Source organism: Leptodactylus fuscus, chromosome 2, assembly GCF_031893055.1.
Source record: "Leptodactylus fuscus isolate aLepFus1 chromosome 2, aLepFus1.hap2, whole genome shotgun sequence".
NCBI classification, from domain to species: Eukaryota; Metazoa; Chordata; class Amphibia; order Anura; family Leptodactylidae; genus Leptodactylus; species Leptodactylus fuscus.
Window position 1 is genome coordinate 89,483,108 of NC_134266.1, and position 20,568 is coordinate 89,503,675.

Consider the following 20,568-nt stretch of genomic DNA (forward strand, 5'->3'; position numbering starts at 1 on the left):
CATCCACCATGCAGTCCCATGTAACTACATCACTCTCTCTCCTCAGCCTCATCCAACATGCCGTCTCATGTAAAACTAACCTGTCTCTCCCCTTCCATCCTCCACTACCACAAGACAATCCTCTCTGCTTTCTGTTCTCCAGCTCCATGTGTTCGGCTCCGGCTTGCTCCATACAGCACAGAGCAGTGATGGCAGAAACTCCGCCCTCCTCTGACAGGCCACGCCCCTTCCCGTGACATTATACCTACCAGGGGCAACTCCACTCTAGTCACGACCCTGGACACAGGGCCGCTCAATATCCAGCCAGTGTATGCAGCCAGCCGGCTTACAGAAGAGAGAGACAGCTCCTTGACAGCCTGTCACACAGCCCTGACCGCCCAGTAGCTCGTCCTAGTCACCTCCGCTCCAGTGCTAGCCTCCAGCCACTCCATGCCTCATCACCCGAGTGTGTAGGAGCCGCCTGCATCGTCCCAGCATCTTCTTCCTCCATGCCATAGCCTGCCAGTGCATAGAGCAGCGCATCCATCCCGCTTGTGCTCCACTGCAGCGCCCCATCCTGCCAGCACATTCCTGCATCATCCCGGCATCCTCACCCAGCCCGGCGGAAGGTGAAGCCGCAGCTGAATTGCGCAGTCACCTGCGCTAATACATCGGGACCGGCAGCCGGAGATATGACAGGTCAGCACTGCGGCTCCAGGGTGCGGGGAGGGAAAGCTGTGGGGATGTGCCCACCCTCCTATATCCAGCCGTATATGTCTACCTGCCTCATTGTCCCCTCTTTGTGTCAGGGCCAGCTCGCAGCCTCTCTGTCACACTGTGCCTTTGTGTATTCGTCCCTGCAAACTCTTCCTCATTGGAGTCCTGTCTTGTGCCTTCTCTATGTCTAGGCTGCATGGTTGCCTCTGAGCTGGTGCCTGTGCACTGCTCCTCTGGCATTTAGTAGGTTAATCTGTGCCCCCTTCCCCTTTTATATGACATTGTAAAAGTCATTAGGTTTGTACTGTTAGTGGGGAACGCTCTGGAACATTAGGACACATTCTAGCTTGCACCGTCAATGGGGCACACACTGACTCACATTGTTAATGGGTCACTATCTGGCTGGCACACTAGTGGGACACACTCTGGCTGGCACATTAATGGGGCACACACTGGTTTACACTGTTAATGGCGCACTATCTGGCTGGCACATTAGTGGGACACACTCTGGCTGGCACATTAATGGGGCACACACTGGTTTACACTGTTAATGGCGCACTATCTGGCTGGCACATTAGTGGGACACACTCTGGCTGGCACATTAATGGGGCACACACTGACTCACACTGTCAAATGCTGGCTCGCATTGTTAATGGTGAAACTGTCTGGCTGGCACATTATTGGGGCACACACCGGCTCACATTAATATTGGTGGCACTGTCTGTCACATTACTGGGCACACTCTGGCTGGCACATTATTGGGGCACATGTTGGCTCACATTAATATTGGCGGCACTCTCTGGCTGGCACATTATTGGGGACACACTGACTCACACTGTCAAACGCTGGCTCGCATTGTTAATGGTGAAACTGTCTGGCTGACACATTATTGGGGCACACACTGGCTCACATTAATATTGGTGGCACTGTCTGGCTGTCACATTACTGGGCACACTCTGGCTGGCACATTATTGGGGCACACGTCGGCTCACATTAATATTGGCGGCACTGTCTGGCTGTCACAGTACTGGGCACACTCTGGCTGGCACATTATTGGGGCACACGTCGGCTCACATTAATATTGGCGGCACTGTCTGGCTGGCACATTATTGGGCACACACTGACTCACACTGTCAAACGCTGGCTCGCATTGTTAATGGTGAAACTGTCTGGCTGGCACATTATTGGGGCACACACCGGCTCACATTAATATTGGTGGAACTGTCTGGCTGTCACATTACTGGGCACACTCTGGCTGGCACATTATTGGGGCACACGTCGGCCCACATTAATATTGGCGGCACTGTCTGGCTGGCACATTATTGGGGCACACGTCGGCTTACATTAATATTGGTGGTACTGTCTGGCTGTCACATTATTGGGCACACTCTGGCTGGCACATTATTGGGCACACGTCGGCTCACATTAATATTGGCGGCACTGTCTGGCTGGCACATTATTGGGCACACTCTGGCTGGCACATTATTGGGGCACTCGTCGGCTCACATTAATATTGGCGGCACTGTCTGGCTGGCACATTGTCGGATAACACTCTAGCTCGCTTTGTTAATAGGGGCACAGCCAATATTTTACTTAAAATAATGCTCTGACCTTTGTTGTCAGAGACGAGCCAGTTTCTCTGGTGTACTGGCAGAAATATACCTGTGACCTAGTGCTTGATAAATATGGGGTCTGCTTGAAAATCCAATTTTGGACAATTGTACCAGAAGCTGCCATAAGAGCATTGATAATGCATCTCCCGATAGGCTTATTGATGGCTTCAGTGGACGACCACCTGACTGGTAATCCCCTCTCGCTCTGGGATTTCCTCTATACAATGGCAGGGGTGTGCTGGGATTCCCATTCACCATATGGCCTTGTGTTCTGTAGGTTATTCTCTGCATTGTTCCGCTGTCACCTATTCACACAAGAGCGCGCTCACAGCCCGGACAGCTGGAGTGAGGGGGGAGCGTGCATTGTGAGTCGGGGGCGCGCTCTGTTCAGCACTCGAGGACGCGCACGCTGGTTTCTGCCCTAATGCGGTGCACGAAGAGAGAGACAGCTCCCTGACAGCCTGTCACACAGCCCTGACCGCCCAGCAGCTCGTCCTAGTCACCTTCACTCCAGTGCTAGCCTCCAGCCACTCCATGCCTCATCACCCGAGTGTGTAGGAGCTGCCTGCATCGTCCCAGCATCTTCTTCCTCCATGCCATATGCCGGCAGCCGGAGATATGACAGGTCAGCACTGCGGCTCCAGGGTGCGGGGAGGGAAAGCTGTGGGGATGTACCCACCCTCCTATATCCAGCCATATATGTCTACCTGCCTCATTGTCCCCTCTTTGTGTCAGGGCCAGCTCGCAGTCTCTCTGTCACACTGTGCCTTTGTGTATTCGTCCCTGCAAACTCTTCCTCATTGGAGTCCTGTCTTGTGCCTTCTCTATGTCTAGGCTGCATGGTTGCCTCTGAGCTGGTGCCTGTGCCCTGCTGCTCTGGCATTTAGTAGGTTAATCTGTGCCCCCTTCCCCTTTTATATGACATTGTAAAAGTCATTAGGTTGCCAAGGTAGAAAAAAGGCTGCGGCCTCTCCTAGACGTGAACCTCAACTTCACCCACCCATGGATATTTCTTAAATGGGATGTATCCATATGTGTAATGAAGCGGCGCTCCTTGAGGAGGGGAGCACGAAACTGGACCTTAACCTTGGTGCTGGATCACACAGCCATACTCCCCTATCCTGAGGTTGAAGGGCTGGTTGCTTGTGTACCCCAAGGCTTTTAGGGGTACATATTCTCACCCCACTAATGGACTGCTGTTCATGCACTATGAGGAATAGGCATGACGCCAACCAGAAGCCCTAATAGGCCTCATAGTAGCTGTGCAGACTGCTTGGTTGGTGCTGCTTTTATTGTATTGGGGTACAATAATGTTTCATTGACCATTTTGTGGTGTTTTTAGTTCTTATGATAATAACTAGATGAATATTTTCCTATAACAGCAATGAGGAACGGTCACTAGGAAATTTGATGGTGCTGATGGGAGAACATCTGTAGGGATTAGTGCTCTTTTAGGGGATGTTCTTCTCATTTATTAAGCTACATGTGCTTTTTTATGTAAATTGTGTCTTTTTCTGCCCTGCACTTTATGAAGCATTTGTGCCTTTTGTCCCAGACATTATGCTGCCGTTGCTATTTTTTGCTGTGTGTTGGGAAAAGAGGATGTAGGCTAAATGGAGATCCTTTTCACACTGTATTTATGACTTGCATCTTTTTAAAAAGGGGCAAAAAAGGTCCAAATGTACTTCAGTACTATCGTAAAAAATCCCATCAGGTAAGACCGTATTAAAAAGGGGTCATTGTACTTTTTTTTCAACAAAAAAGAGGCAAAGTGCACACAACTTAGAAAGGCACATCTGGCCTAACATGCACAATGTTTACGGAGGAGGTGCGCCTACATCATAAATAGACACCACCGTAAAACTAGACTTAAAAAAGGCTCACTTGCAAAAAAATAAAGGTAAAAAAGGGCAGATTATTAATTCACCCCCAATGGCTTTACTATTGACTATCTGACTTCTATGCTGCTTGGCATGGCCTGATCCCCACTTCATCCCATTCATGAATAGGAACAGAGTACAGTGCAGTGGTCTTGTCCCATTCAAATAGATTGTAATGGTAGTAAATTTGGCACTTTATAGATAAAGTAAGGTTTTTACTACATTTATGGCTATACATGTATTTCCATTTATGGCCAATTTCCCATTTCAATGAGTTATATACTGTAAATGCGGGACCTTCAGAGAAGGTAAGTTGCTGGGACAATCAGACGGAGGCAAGGGTGTTCAGCTCACACTTGTAGGTTTATTGGTAACAGTTCAGACAGTCCAGCAGTAAATAAAACAAAATGGCTTTCTTCAGCAAAAGGATAACTCACAATAGCTTTCTCCAGCACAAGGATAAATCAGAATAACATAAGCAGTCCTTACTTCAGGGTACAAGAAAGTAAATCTCCAAGGTTTTTCTCACCAACACACCAAGGGATTTGTTTGGGCTGTTTCTCCAGACACATAAGGCAGTGTGTCTAACAGGTTTCTCCTACAAGAGATGAAGACCCCCTCCTTCCCATGGTCAACCTCAGTGCTTTAATAGCTGAACACTTGGGTCAGCCAGCAAAACCAGGACTGGAGTATCGGCCTGGATTTACAACAATACCTAACTTCTGTTCCCATACTCCAGCTAGTCACCTTGTAGATACCAACCACCTCAGTGGAAGATACCTGCCCTCTACCACTTTACCATCTGCCTGTTTACAATACCTATACCTTTCTGTAGCTGGGTGTACAAGTCTAAGTCTAGGTGTGAATCATTAGCGTTGATCTGACAATTGAGCCATTATGTTGTAGACTGCTCAGTAAGTGATGGAGTCCTCTTTGGCAGTAGTCTTTACATACCTGCTTGACGTAAACCTCATGCACATAATTGTCTGCATTTTGACCCATAAGGCCCCGTTCACATGGGCACAGAGGGGGCGGATTATGGCGCAGAATCCATGTCATAATCCGCCCCCTCACAATGGTGGTCTATGGAGACCACTAGCGTTTTTTTCCGCTAGCGGAAAAAAAGAAGCGAGCTGCCCTTTCTTCAGGCGGAATCCACAGCTGATCCAGCCGCGGTGGCAACACGCTCCGGACTAGGCCCATTCATTTGGGCCTATGCCGGACTGGAGTGCTGCGATTGTTGGAAGTCATGGCAGGCGTAGTTTGGCCATATTCTGACGTGGCTTCCCACGTCAGAATATGGCCAAAATCTGCCCGTATGCCCCCCCCCCCCCCCCGTGTGAACTAAGCCTAAGAAGATACCCAGCAAGGAACCATATTGTGGCCCATATAATTGTGTGTGGTGTTTCCCAAGACAGAGGAAACAGTGTTATCCAGGGAAATCTCATTCTTATATATGGCTTTCAATGGACAGAGTAGAAATCTCTATGTGCCACAAAATGTATTTTTATAAGGGGATAGGCATGGCACCATTGAAGTTTATTAAAACTAGTGATTCAATTTTCCAATATTGCTTATTTGCCTCATCTGTTGCATGTATAGGGAAAATTGGTTCACCTCGTATTGTCATAAAAACTCTGAAAGTAAAATTTAAAATTGCTGAATCAGTTTTCACCTTTTTACCTAATGTCTAGGTAATCATACATTGGGTAAAAAAAAAAAAAAAAGCTATTCACTTACCGTACTTTTCACAGTATTTAGGACACTCCGAATCCCAAATATATTTGTTACAAATGCATCTCAATAAATTAGAAAATCATCAAAAAGTTATTTTTCTTAAGTAATTCAATTGGAAAAGTGAAACCCATACATTATATTGAGTCATTACAAACAGAGTGAACTTTTTCAAGTGTTTATTTCTGTTAATGTTGATGATTATGGTAAGCCAAGGAAAACCCAAAAGTCATTAGCTCAGAAAATTAGAATAATTAACCCAAAACTTCTGCAAAGGCTTTCTAAGCATTTAAAAAGGTCCGTTAGTTTGGTTCAGTAGGCGACACAATCATGGGGAAGACTGCTGACTTCACAGATGTCCAGAAGGCAGTTATTGACTCACTCCACAAGTAGTGCAAGCCACAAAAGTTCATTGCGAAAGAAGCTGGCTGTTCACAGAGTGCTGTCTTAAAGTATATTAATGGAAAGTTGAGTGGAAGGAAAGTGTGGTAGCAAAAGGTGCAAAAGCAACTGGGATAACCGAAGCCTTGATAGGATTGGGGGGCGAGTCATAAGGAGTGTACTGCTGCTGGAGTCAGTGCACAGATGTATCCAGGACATTAGCCAATAGACAAGGCTAGAAGCGTCTTACCTGAGCCAATGAGAGAAAGAACTGGATTGTTGTTCAGCGGTCAAAGGTGTTTTTATCAGAAGAAGGCAAATTTAGCATTTTATTTGAAAATCGCGGTCCCAGAGTCTAGAGGAATAGTGGAGAGGCCGCTGTACACAATCCAAGCTGCTTGAGGTCTAGTGTGAAGTTCCCACAATCACTGATGGTTTGGGGAGCCATGTCATCTGCTGGTGTAGGTCCAATGTGTTTTATCAAGACCAAAGTCAGCGCAGTCGTCTACCAGGAAGTTCTAGAGCACTTTATGCTTCCCTCTGCACACAAGATTTTTGGAGATGGAATTTCCATTTTCTAATAGGACTTGGCACCTGCCCAAACTGCCGAAAGTACCAATAGCTGGTTTAATAACCACAGTATCACTGTGCTAGGTCAGCAAACTCGCCTGATCTTAATCCCATAGAGAATCTATGAGGTATTGTCAAGAGACACTAGACCCAACAATGCAGACGAGCTGAAGGCTACTATCATAAAACCTGGGCTTCCATAACTCCTCTGCAGTGCCACAGGCTCAGTGGCGTAACTACCATGGTAGCAGCAGTAGCAGCTGCCACAGGGCCCGGGACATTAGGGGCCCGGTGGCAGCCGCTACCGCTGCGTTTTTTTTTTTTTTTTTTAATAGGCCGTTACCGGCTGGAGTTACTCCAGCCGCTAACGGGCCCTATATACTTACCGATCCTGGCAGGGGCCAGGATCGGTAAGTGACACTGCGGGCCCCACAAGCACTATTATACTCGGGGGTCTTTTCGGACCCCCGAGTATAATGATCGGAAGTGCAGGAGAGGTAGCTGAACATAAAAAACTGTGTTACTTACCTCTCCAGGCTCCGCGTAGGCTTCGGCCTACTTGTGTGACGTCTCAGACGTCACATGATCGGGGCCTGCGTTCTTATGCGTCGCGACGCAGGCTCCCGGTCACATGACGTCCCTGACGTCATTGAAGATGGCCGCCAGCGGGGAGTCGGGAGACAGGTAAGTTACAGTGTTTTTTTTTTTTGTTTTTTTTTATGTTGTTCTTCCCCTGGGTCTCCGACTATTATACTCTGGGGTCTGAAAAGACCCCAGAGTATAATAATTGTTAATGGGTGTCCACAACGGGGCATAATAGTGGGTGAAGGGGCCACAATGGGGGATAATACTGTGTGCAGGGCCACTATGGGGGATAATACTGTGTGCAGGGGCCACTATGGGGTATAATACTGTGTGCAGGGGCCACTATGGGGTATAATACTGTGTGCAGGGCCACTATGGGACATAATACTGTGTGTAGGGGCCACTATGGGGTATAATAATGTGTGCAGGGGCCACTATGGGGTATAATAATGTGTGCAGGGGCCACTATGGGGTATAATACTGTGTGCAGGGGCCACTATGGGGTATAATACTGTGTGCAGGGGCCACTATGGGGTATAATAATGTGTGCAGGGGCCACTATGGGGTATAATAATGTGTGCAGGGGCCACTATGGAGCGTAATAGTGTGCGTAGGAATGCGGGGGGGTCGTGCTGGGTTTTCGACGTTGGTCGGGGTTTTCGATGCCAGCCGGGGGTTGGGGGGTTTGGGGGCCATGTCAAAGGTTCGCCACGGGGCCCCACCATTCCTAGTTACGCCACTGCACAGGCTGATCCCTCCATGCCACATTGCCACATTGATGCCGTTATTCGTGTAAAAGGAGCCAAGTATTGAGGGCATTTACAGGACAGACTTTACATTTGACCAACATTTCTGTGTTAAATAATCTTTTTTACAGTTGGTCTTATATAATATTCTAATTTTCTGAGATAATGACTTTTGGGTTTTCCTTGGCTGTAAGTAGAGATGAGCGAACAGTGTTCTATCGAACACATGTTCGATCGGATATCAGGGTGTTCGCCATGTTCGAATCGAATCGAACACCACGTGGTAAAGTGCGCCAAAATTCGATTCCCCTCCCACCTTCCCTGGCGCCTTTTTTGCACCAATAACAGCGCAGGGGAGGTGGGACAGGAACTACGACACTGGGGGCATTGAAAAAAATTGGAAAAAGTCATTGGCTGCCGAAATCAGGTGACCTCCATTTTAGACGAATAGTGGATTTCAAATCCGGGTCATATGAGAATGTGAACTTTGTGACTATGAGACAGGGATAGCTGTACAGGCAGGGATAGCTAGGGATAACCTTTATTTAGGGGGGAATGTTATTAAAAATAACTTTTTGGGGCTCTATCGGGTGTGTAATTGTGATTTTTGTGAGATAAACTTTTTCCCATAGGGATGCATTGGCCAGCGCTGATTGGCCGAATTCCGTACTCTGGCCAATCAGCGCTGGCCAATGCATTCTATTAGCTTGATGAAGCAGAGTGTGCACAAGGGTTCAAGCGCACCCTCGGCTCTGATGTAGCAGAGCCGAGGCTGCACAAGGGTTCAAGCGCACCCTCGGCTCTGATGTAGGAGAGCCGAGGGTGCACTTGAACCCTTGTGCACCCTCAGCTCTGCTACATCAGAGCCGAGGGTGCGCTTGAACCCTTGTGCACACTCTGCTTCATCAAGCTAATAGAATGCATTGGCCAGCGCTGATTGGCCAATGTATTCTATTAGCCTGATGAAGTAGAGCTGAATGTGTGTGCTAAGCACACACATTCAGCTCTACTTCATCGGGCTAATAGAATGCATTGGCCAGCGCTGATTGGCCAGAGTACGGAACTCGACCAATCAGCGCTGGCTCTGCTGGAGGAGGCGGAGTCTAAGATCGCTCCACACCAGTCTCCATTCAGGTCCGACCTTAGACTCCGCCTCCTCCGGCAGAGCCAGCGCTGATTGGCCGAAGGCTGGCCAATGCATTCCTATGCGAATGCAGAGACTTAGCAGTGCTGAGTCAGTTTTGCTCAACTACACATCTGATGCACACTCGGCACTGCTACATCAGATGTAGCAATCTGATGTAGCAGAGCCGAGGGTGCACTAGAACCCCTGTGCAAACTCAGTTCACGCTAATAGAATGCATTGGCCAGCGCTGATTGGCCAATGCATTCTATTAGCCCGATGAAGTAGAGCTGAATGTGTGTGCTAAGCACACACATTCAGCACTGCTTCATCAAGCCAATACAATGCATTAGCCAGTGCTGATTGGCCAGAGTACGGAATTCGGCCAATCAGCGCTGGCTCTGCTGGAGGAGGCGGAGTCTAAGATCGCTCCACACCAGTCTCCATTCAGGTCCGACCTTAGACTCCGCCTCCTCCAGCAGAGCCAGCGCTGATTGGCCGAATTCCGTACTCTGGCCAATCAGCACTGGCTAATGCATTGTATTGGCTTGATGAAGCAGTGCTGAATGTGTGTGCTTAGCACACACATTCAGCTCTACTTCATCGGGCTAATAGAATGCATTGGCCAATCAGCGCTGGCCAATGCATTCTATTAGCGTGAACTGAGTTTGCACAGGGGTTCTAGTGCACCCTCGGCTCTGCTACATCAGATTGCTACATCTGATGTAGCAGTGCCGAGTGTGCATCAGATGTGTAGTTGAGCAAAACTGACTCAGCACTGCTAAGTCTGCATTCGCATAGGAATGCATTGGCCAGCCTTCGGCCAATCAGCGCTGGCTCTGCCGGAGGAGGCGGAGTCTAAGGTCGGACCTGAATGGAGACTGGTGTGGAGCTATCTTAGACTCCGCCTCCTCCAGCAGAGCCAGCGCTGATTGGTCGAGTTCCGTACTCTGGCCAATCAGCACTGGCCAATGCATTTCTATGGGGAAAAGTTAGCTTGCGAAAATCGCAAACTGACAGGGATTTCCATGAAATAAAGTGACTTTTATGCCCCCAGACATGCTTCCCCTGCTGTCCCAGTGTCATTCCAGGGTGTTGGTATCATTTCCTGGGGTGTCATAGTGGACTTGGTGACCCTCCAGACACGAATTTGGGTTTCCCCCTTAACGAGTTTATGTTCCCCATAGACTATAATGGGGTTCGAAACCCATTCGAACACTCGAACAGTGAGCGGCTGTTCGAATCGAATTTCGAACCTCGAACATTTTAGTGTTCGCTCATCTCTAGCTGTAAGTCATAATCGTCAGCATTTTGTAATGACTCAATATAATATATGGGGTTCACTTTTTCAATTTAATTACTAAAAACAAACAAAACAAACAAACAAACAACTTTTGAATGATATTCTAGTTTATTGAGATGCACTATTACATCAGGGACTGTTTATCATCACAGTCAGCGACTGTTACCTTTTATGGTGTACAGAGGGATACAACACTTTGCCTTATTGGTTCAGAATATTGTATACAGTTGAAAAAAAAGGAGTCAAAGTCTCTGGACCAGGGCCTATACTTTCTACATCTGCTGCAGGAGCATAGCCTCATGGATCACTAGAATGCATGCTTTTATAATAAATGTGGCAGTAGCTGGTTACAGATAAGTCTGTTTGGTACCTTGGTAGGAAGTGGCAGATTATCAGCATTATCAGACATCAGGCGGTGGTATAGCGGAATTTGGGTGGACTGCAAAACAGCTCTGGTTATATCTGTAATTTATTTCAGAATAAATGACAGCAAGGATATCGTATATATCATTCATATGACCATTGTAACCAATGACTGGCCCTATTGGTGATTCAATGTGGAATATAAAGCCAGCATTTCTCCGAGGCTACCATAATATTTAACTTTTAATCCATAGTATGAAGATAAAAATGTACAAAGAGAAGAAAGAACCTCTAAGGGCTCATTCACACGGGGCAAGAGGGGGCGGATTTTGGCGCGGAATCCATGTCATAATCCGCCCCCTCACAATAGAGGTCTATGTAGACCGTTAGCGTTCTTTTTTCCGCCAGCGGCATGTTGCAGCTAGCCGAAAAAAGAAATGAGCTGCCCTTTCATCAGGCAGATTCCGCGGCTGAATATAGTTCAAACAACTTGAGACACTAAACGTAAAAAATATATATAATTTTATTAATAAATATCACATAGAACAATACAATACATAAACAAACAGGGGAGACATATGGGGAAAAAGATAAATTTCCCCATTGAATAGCAGAGGAGTACCATAACCCTCCCACCGGCAATCACACTGAGTATAACCCCAACTATAAAAGATAATAAAGAGATACTAGGAAATAAGTCAAAAAATGACAAAAGAAGGAATATAATCCCCAGTATAAGCTAAATACCTAGTATTACACACCAAACATAGGTGAGAGGACTTGATATCAAATGTCCACTAACCATAATAGTATGACCAAAAAGAGTAGAAGGTGGTAAATAACTAAAAAAGTGTACCCAAATAGAGTCACTTTAATACATACCCGTAGGTACCGACATATTTCCTGTGATCCAAAGTAACAATAAAGATAACAGCAGGGGGAACTCAGTCTGAGGCCGATGGGACTGTAAGAAACGCCTGACGCGCGTTTCGCCTGCACTCGGCTTCGTCAGGAGGCTCCTGAGCTCCATGAGCTGCCCTTTTATCAGGCAGATTCCGCGCCTGAATCAGCTCTGGCGTCCGCCTCGCGACAGCACCCTCCGGACTAGGCCCATTCATTTGGGCCTAATCCGGAGCGGAAAGCCACAACGGGATGCCGTGCACTGCACCGGCATCCTGTTGCGGCAGCTGCAATGGAATATGACACGTGGAATCCCCATGTGAACTAGGCCTAAAAAACTATGAGGAAGGAACAGCTAGTCTCAAAATGCGCCAATCAAGCATTTTTTTTCTAGGGATTCTTTCTCCTTTTTTCTTCTGTTTGTACATTTTTATCTTCATACTATGTATTAAAGGTTACATTTTATGGAGATGCCGGCTTTTTATTCCACATTGAATGACTTCCACATAACTCCTTCAAGTCTGGAGGAGTCCTGTTCACCCTGAGGTCCACGTTGCTTTAAAGACTTTGTATATGGGGAGCTATAAACACCTTTTGTTTTTTATTGGACCTTATTGGTGATGCTTGCATGTACAACACGTGACTTTTGAGTCCATCGATTGGCTGTAGCAGTCATGTAAGTGGTGTAAGTGATTTCATCACTGCAGGACTGGTAGGGACTGTCAGAGTAGTAGTGCTATTGTGGCAGTGGATTTCACAGGTCAGTTATTGTGGTTTTTTTTTTTTTGTTTTTTTTTATATGGTTGTGCTCACGGAAAATTCTCTGAAAAATTCCATACCGCCCCTCTTATCACAAGTGTAAAAAAAATGCTGGCTTGAAATAAAATGACCATACTATGGAACAACAATTAGTACATAGAAAAATGGATGTTTAAGCCAGGAATAGTCTATAAATGATCTCTATTATGTGGTAGAGGGACTGTAACCAGGCAAGCTCTGTATTTTAGATGGATTATAATAAAATATTCAGTGAACTGGCAGTGACTGGGGAGAATGGAAAGGAATTAAATCGGCAGATTAGGGGAATTAGAATCATTTTTGGACATTGTGCATCATCTTTTTTCTATCTACAGGCCAGTGCTGGGATATATTATAGGACTGTAGAGTAATGATATGTTAATTCCAATCAGAGATTACTTCGAAGAAGGATAGTCATTTACAGTGTTTGTTTCATTCTAATACTGGATTATCCATATTTTAATCTTAGCTAATCTTTACATTATTATTTATGTGTATGTAAAATGTGACCAGATGTGCACCAATTCTGTTTGAAGAAACTAAATAATGTCAGGATCTTACAAAATAAACCAGGAGTATTCTTATCATTTATACCACAGCAGTACCCTGTACTTGCTCATTGTTGTTTGCATTCATTCTCCATTACTATCATGTGATATGGGTTACTCAACATTAAGATTAGGCCTACACAGTAACTTTGGCTGCGACTCCCATTACGTGACCAAAGAACACTGGGTCGCCCATCAACTCCTCCACTAATGTTAGTGAATGGAGTCACATTGTGACAATGATAAGTTGCTGAGACCGTAACTTCTGCTTGATCTTTTACAACTAGAAGTGTGAGTGGCATGGCGATCTGGAGATCTTGGGCCATGTGAAGGGAGTTGTGGGCAAAGTCACTGAGTTGGCCTAGCCTTAATTTATTATCCACCAGTTTGACTAGGTTTACACAGTGCTTCTTCCTGATGAAATGCATGTGGTTCTGAGTAGCACATGTCTACTATGCCAGTCAATCAGTAAATTTACTTCTATTAGCATACCGGTGAAATGTTTAGTAATGTGGGTCAATACAAATTGAAACTGCACACAGTTCCTCAGCCTAGTTTTACACATTGCATTTTTGCTAAAGAACTGTGCATGTTTTTTTTTAATTTTCAGTAATGCCTACTACTAGTAATGTTACTATGCATCTCGTAAGTGGCTGGGGCCCCACGTAAACGCCACGGTTTCTGCAGCGTTTTACAGTCACTCATGGTGCATAGGATTCTAGTGAATCTCATCCACACCTTGCAGAAAAATATGCGCAGTGGACACTTTCTGTGAAAAGCACTGCGGTAAAAACGTGATGTGCTTTTGCCGCAGTTTTTCCCTCAGCACTTTTGCTGCGGCATGCTATGTGAGGCCTTAGCCTAAGGCTGCGTTCACATGGAGTAACGCGCCGCTCATTCTGACACGTAAACACATTGCGCGTATCACATTGAAAGCGATAGGTAAGAAAGCCTCCCATTGAGTTCAATGTTTAGCGCGTGTAAGACCGAACCCATTGAAGTCAATGGGATTCTGTTTTATGGTGCTCACTCTGACACGTGTTTACGTGTCAGAATGAGTGGCGCGTCACTCTGTGTGAATGCAGTCTTAAACTGAAATCCTCTGCTGTAATGGCATGATTGTAATTAAAAGTTGCACTCAGTTCTTCAGTAAAAAAAAAGCACAGTGTAAACAGCTGAAGCCCCACGTTGCGGAAGTGTAATGTTTTTTGTTGCAGATTTTGTTGCGGTTTTTTGAGCCAAAGCCAGGAGTGGATTAAGCAGATGGTAGAAGTATAAGTAATTATATATATTTCTCATTCCTTTTGTTGCCACTCCTAGGTTAGGCTCAAAAAACGCACCAAAATCTGCAATAAAAGAAGTTGGGTTTCCGCGATGTAGGGCCTCAGCCTAAGGCCCCACATTGCAGAAAAGCTGCTTTTTTGTTGCAGATATTGCTGTGGTCTTTTGAGCCAAACCTAGGAGTGGATTCAATGGAAGGGAAGAGTATACATGTTTCCTTTTATAGTTCCCATTCCTTTTGTAGCCACTCTTGGGTTTGGCTCAAAAAAAACCACAGCAAAATTTGCAACAAAAAAGCTGCTTTGCCGCAACATGGGGCCTATTTGTGGGTTTTACATCTTTCACATAATTTTTCTTTGCAATACCACAACAATAAAATTTGAAAATGTTTTTTTTTTTTAAGAAAAAACAATGATACAGGATCAATAAGCCACATTTCCATTTCTCTGTGTGTGTGTATATGTATATACAGTATATATATATATATATATATATATATATATATATATACCACGTATCAGTCCTCACAGGAACCTTTCTCAAATGCATGTATATATGTATTTATATTTATTTTTTTTATTTATTTGTTGTTTTTGTGTTGTTTTTTTTAAACCATTGTTTTACAGTAGTCAAACTGGCCATAAGTAGTGATCTTGCATGATTTTGCATCAGTTAAAAGGATCTGCTAATTGAATGTAAAAAATAAAAACAAAAAAAAACAACTATTTTTGTTGCTGAAAGGTCAAGTTCTAAAATTTTAAAACCGTAGATTGTCATATGCAAGTTTACTCTAAGGGTCCATTCACATGGAGTAAACGCGCGCTCATTTTGGCAAAATACACGTGTAAAGAATACACGTGTAAAAATAAGACTCCCATTGACTTCAATGACATTTTACACGTGTTTTTTGACGTGTTTTTTTTTTTTATTACACATGTAAAAAAAATGTCATTGAAGTCAATGGGAGTCTTATTTTTACACGTGTATTTTTTACACGTGTACTTTGCCAAAATGAGCGCGTGCTTACTCCGTTTGAATAGACCCTTACTAGTGGTGGGGGGCAGAGAGTAGGCATCAAGGTATATCACACCCTGTGCAGCTGGAAGTTAGGGAAGTGTCAAGCTGGGCTCACACGTGGGTTTTTGAACCGGATTTTGACGCAGAGGCTGCCTCAGAATCCGGTCTAAAAAACAGCTAGCCGCAACTGGACGCCGGTGCAGTGCATGTGCATCCAGTCGTGGCATTCCACTCCAGATTAGGCCCAAATGAATGGGCCTAGTCGGGAGGGAGTGTTCGCGTTTGTGTTCTGCGAGAAGAAAGGGTATGTCGTTTTTCTTTTTTTTTCCCCATTGAATTGAATGGGAGGCGGTTTCTTGTGCTGGATTTTGACGTGGATTCTGCATCAAAATCCTGACCAAAAACCCAGTGTGAACCCAGCTATAGAGTAATCAATCAGTTCTTACCAGGTAGATTGTATAGTCAGATTATCACTGGTGTTAATCTAAGAGACAGACAGACACAGATAACGTTGATCCTTCGGTGACTATCTGGTCAGAGCTCTGAAAAGTCCCGCCCAGAAATCATTTATTTTATAGGCTCAAATACATAAATACATCGATCAAATTATGGCAGGTCATTGGCTTCAAATTAAGCTGCACAATTACAAATTCTGAGAAATTAGGGGAAAATACATGTCTTTTCCGAGAAAAAGTGTCTAATGACGAAAATCCCCCAAATATTTACCGATATATAAAAGCTGCCAAAATAACACATTTTTGGCTTATGGTAAACTGTCAAAACAAATAACTTTTCATATAAAAACGATCACATCTTAACATCTGTTCCCTAAACAGGACATATTTCAAGATTACAGACTGGACAAAAATATCTGGTATATCACGTATCATTTTTGAGCAAAACAAAGGTTTATATAAGGGCTAGTTCACATGGAGTTTTTTGACAGTGGATTTTGATGCAGAATCCAATGGGAGCCGCTCGCTTCTTTTTTGCACTAGCTAGTAGCAGAAAAAAGAAGTGAGATGCCCTTTCTTCCCGCGGATTCAGGGGCTGATTCAGCCGCAGCGTCCACGGCACGAGACTCCCTCCCGATTAGGCCCATTCGTTCGGGCCTAATCCTGAGCAGAATGCTGCGACGGGATGCTGGTGCACTGCTGTGGTATTCCATGACGTCTAGCCGCGCGGTATGTTCAGGATGTAAGTAACACATATAATAAATAGAGAATCACTCTAACAGGAAGGTATGAGGCTGACGTCGGTCAGTGAGGGACATGTCAGTCAGGGCTCGTTCACATCTGCACCGGCACTCCGTACTTCAGGTTTCCGTTTCCTGCATAAAACAGAGGCAGGAGTCGGAAACCTGCAGGAAGCTGTCCGGCCGTGAGCGGCAGTTAGCGTTTTAGGCTCTCTGCCGCGAAACCGGGTTTTATAATCCGGACACAGAGTCAGACATGCAGTGCTCTGTGTCCGGATTAAAAAATCTGGTTTCGCGGAGAGCCTAAAACGCTCACCGCCGCTCACGGCCGGACCCGGTCTATGGTTTCCGTCTTCTGGCATGCAGAAGACGGAAAGCACAGAACGGAGACCCTGAACGCAGGTGTGAACCTAGCGTCACTCTGTACAGGGTGATGACTAGGGCATGACTAGATAAAGCTGCTCTCTGTCCCCTACCACTAGTTGGTACCGTTCACATCGCATCTTGATGATCAGTTTCAGATGGAACTAACTGATGTAGGACAGAAAAGCAGGACATACCACAATTTTGGACACACACTGATCTGTTATTGGTCCCCACCAAGCAGTATAACATACACTTGTTCCATGAGAGTGGTGCTGTTTACAAATATTTTACCTTGGAAGAGATATGATATCTGTGACTTGGTATTGTAATATTATACACAACAGCATAGATTACATAGCAACGGGGATGACTGAAGCTTCACACTGAGGATCAGAACAGAGTGGTCCCTGAGACAGCAAGTGGAAGGAAAGCCAGAATAAGCTCATGTACCCTCACCCGCTCCACAGCCAGCACGTGTCCATATTTTTGTTCCTATGCACATTCAGCTCCACCTCTACATCTGTCCCATCCTTCTCTTTATCTCTCTGTATCCTTTCTCCCTGAGCCTATTTAGCTTTCTTTGCATTAGTTTCCATATCCTTTTCAGTTCCTTCCAAGTACCCCCTGCTGGTTTCCCGTCTGTTACTCTCTCAGCTTTTTCTATAACATCACACATTGATACCCTTCTGCCAAACATTTCTTTCAATATGGTGGCATGTACCTCTAGTATGGTGATGAAGATATGAACAGCAGAGTTACTACAGTCCCTTTTGCCCACAGATGTCTTGTACTGAGAATCTTATTTGCTGGAGATCACAGATATGAGCACTTAATAATGGGGGCCCGTCCAAGAAAAAGCAATTGTCCAAAGCAGACAGCACCTTTATTAAATAAACCTGTAAGGAGACTTGAAGTTGGGTTGTGTATGGACAATCCAGCCAACCCGTATGCAACCCAACTGAAAAGTGTGTAAGGCCTGGTATTTGTTTTCTATTGCGGTTTGTTTAGTTCTTGTTGGCACAATTATTTCCTGCCATCTCGGGCACAGAATAGGGTACACAAATGACCCTTAGATAGGAGATAAACCTCTACATTTTTTGTTCTGAAGATACACTATAGAATATGTAACAGAATGCTACAAGCAGATACATTATACCGAACACCAGAAACATTATTTGTGTTGTCTTTGCATCGGATCATAAAAAACTGATTTATTGGGCTCTCATTGTTAATCCAGGCCTTCCAGATGCTTTACCCCATCCTCAATGTATTTATCTACAATGCAGTATCCTCCTCAGCATCATATACAATTGGCGCTGAAATGAAATTATTTCACAGAGTTTCCAGCTGCACAATGATGAGAATTACATTTGGGCTCAAAACAGGCAATTTGGTGAAATTTGCCCTTTCAGAGTTTTGTGCAAAACACTCAGATGGATAATTTGAAAGGACACAGAGCCATGGAAAATGCCATTATGTATGTAATAGAATTATATGCCAATCTGGATGGGCTTTGATTATTAGAAATATTGGTCCTTGGTCAGGAAGTGAGAAACTTCTAAGTAACTTTTTATGGTAAAGGGACAGATGTCCAGCAGGGGACATCTGGAGTCTCATTGTCCAGTTCCATTACTGGGATCAGACAAAAAAGCTTCCGGACAGCAGCTGTTCGGTATCTTTGAGCCGAGGCAAAAATCTGCCACTTGTATCATCATCTGTGACATATGTGGATAAGGAGGATACAGGAAAACGGACTGCTGTCACTAGGTCAGTACTGTTACATGTATGGGGAACTTGGGAGAAAGACTGGTGACATTTAAATGAAGAGTTTAAGCAGTCTTTAATTGGCTTCCATTATATATACGCGTCACAATAGTGTGCTTGAAGTGTGCGTGCAGTTTCACTTAATTTTTACTACTGTGAAGGTGGTACTTGGAGAACTTTTTTATAATATGTTCTTAATATATTTAAACTATTTGACTTCCTTTTAGTAGAAAAAAAATTTGAAAGTTCTCTCTAAGGCCCAGCTCACATCTGCGGTCGGGTTTCCGTTCAGGAAGTCTGCTTGGGGATCCCCAAATGGAAAGCTAATCTGCTAAACGCTAGACAACCCACGGACCCCATAGACTATAATGGGGTCTGTGTGATTTCCGCTCAAAAAATGCAGAGAAAAAGTGTTGCTTGCAGCGTTTTTCTCTCGGCATTTTTCATGTGGAGAGATAAGCGGAATGGCCCAAACACAGATATGAATCGGGCCTAACAACACTGTAACTAAGCAATGCCAAAGAGAGTCAGTGTCATGAACATTGTGCATTGTCAGTATGTACAAATGTATCAAAGAGTGGGCAGTCACTTCAAAAAGCTGTATCTCTGGTGTTATACACAGATCTAGTAGTTCTAGCGATCCATATTGAGCATGCACAGTGAATACCGGCTAACTTTCTATAGCAGGTGTCCTTTTCTTTTCAGTGCAAGCATGGTAGCATCATCCTCACTGCACAGGGTAGACATGCACATACTGCACAAACTGCTAGAAGTTAAGAAGCAGCCATTCTTTTCTGTGTCATCACTCAGCAAAACAAGTGCTATCAAGTGTTATCAACCACAACTTACTCAACCACCAGTGCTAAGATGTATGAATTTATCTGAAATATTTTTTGCTAGTAGTTTTCCAGTTTTATAAAACACAAACAACTACAAAACATACACAAGCCCTTCCCCCACACACACCACGATTCTTCCCCCCTATGGAAAACACCATTCACACCCATGGTCCTGCACTACACAATCCACCATCTTCCCTTTATACTCCATTCGTATGTACTTAAGCAGTGCAAAGAAGGGTACAAGGAACCTGGAAAACCAAGGTTCTTGTGGGAAATGTAGTTTCCCAAAAGCAAGCAGTAGTCATGTGACAGTCAATGAAAGACCTTCCACTTCACACTGAGGGGGGAGACACAGTCATGGTGGGGTGAGAGCCAAAAATAGAAGAAGGAAAACTCAGTTGGGCAGACTTATTATGTGTATAAGGTAAACTCTGAAGCAGAGTGTCCACCATAACCACGAGTCTCCTGTGTATTGCACAGTGGACACCTGGAGCAAATACCCACAATCAAAGTTCACTCTGATCGCGAGTGTTGCTTTATGTGAGGCCCCTCCCCAAAGTCAAATATAACCCCAGGGACTGATCCCCACTGGCCCCATACCTTTTCCTTTGGTCATCTAGGATCATATAAAAGTATTTTTTCCATATGGTGAACGCCATAGTGGGAAAAGAAATCAAAATTCCAAACCGCCATTTTTGTTTCCAATAAAAATTTGAGTAAAAAGCAATCAAAACATCAGAGATTCCCCAAAGTGATATACAGTAACTAAAAAGTACATCTGTCCCCGCAAATGAAGATGTTTTGTATATCCCTGTACACAAAAATCCAAAAAGTTACAGCTTTCAGAATATGGCAACTACAAC

At 44.7% G+C, this 20,568-nt stretch overlaps 1 protein-coding gene across 4 annotated transcripts in view; it reads left to right on the top strand.

Moving 5' to 3' along the window:
* The first annotated feature begins 336 nt into the window (after positions 1-336).
* The window catches only part of NFASC (neurofascin), a 116,932-nt gene continuing 96,700 nt past the window's right edge, over positions 337-20,568 (top strand). For all 4 annotated transcript variants that reach the window (XM_075264103.1, XM_075264105.1, XM_075264104.1 and 1 more), the window contains exon 1: positions 337-678. The gene's annotated coding sequence lies outside the window, so the exon portion shown is untranslated. The remainder of the gene's footprint in view (positions 679-20,568) is intronic.